This window comes from Cynara cardunculus, unplaced genomic scaffold, assembly GCF_001531365.2.
Source record: "Cynara cardunculus var. scolymus isolate 2C unplaced genomic scaffold, CcrdV1 Un_Scaffold_674, whole genome shotgun sequence".
Taxonomy (NCBI): Eukaryota; Viridiplantae; Streptophyta; class Magnoliopsida; order Asterales; family Asteraceae; genus Cynara; species Cynara cardunculus.
In genome coordinates, this window is record NW_020200603.1 from 45,830 (window position 1) to 46,123 (window position 294).

Below are 294 nucleotides of genomic sequence, written 5' to 3' on the forward strand. Positions count from 1 at the left end.
ACAATAACAAAGTAATTTATATTTGGTTTAATAATATAATTTTCTTATAAAGATAATAATTAATTATTTTGTTAGAACTCGATAATTATTCTAGTTATATTTTAGATTTTTTATATTTTAAAATAAGATGTTTATCTTCTATTTGATTATGTTTATCCGCAGTTAGTTATACGAATTCAAACATCGAGATTTAATAAGTTGTACTTATGCATAATTTACTTGTAATCTTGAATTTTAAGTAACATTGGTTTTATGTGGTTCTGAAAAAAAAATATCGATATCAGTATTAAATTA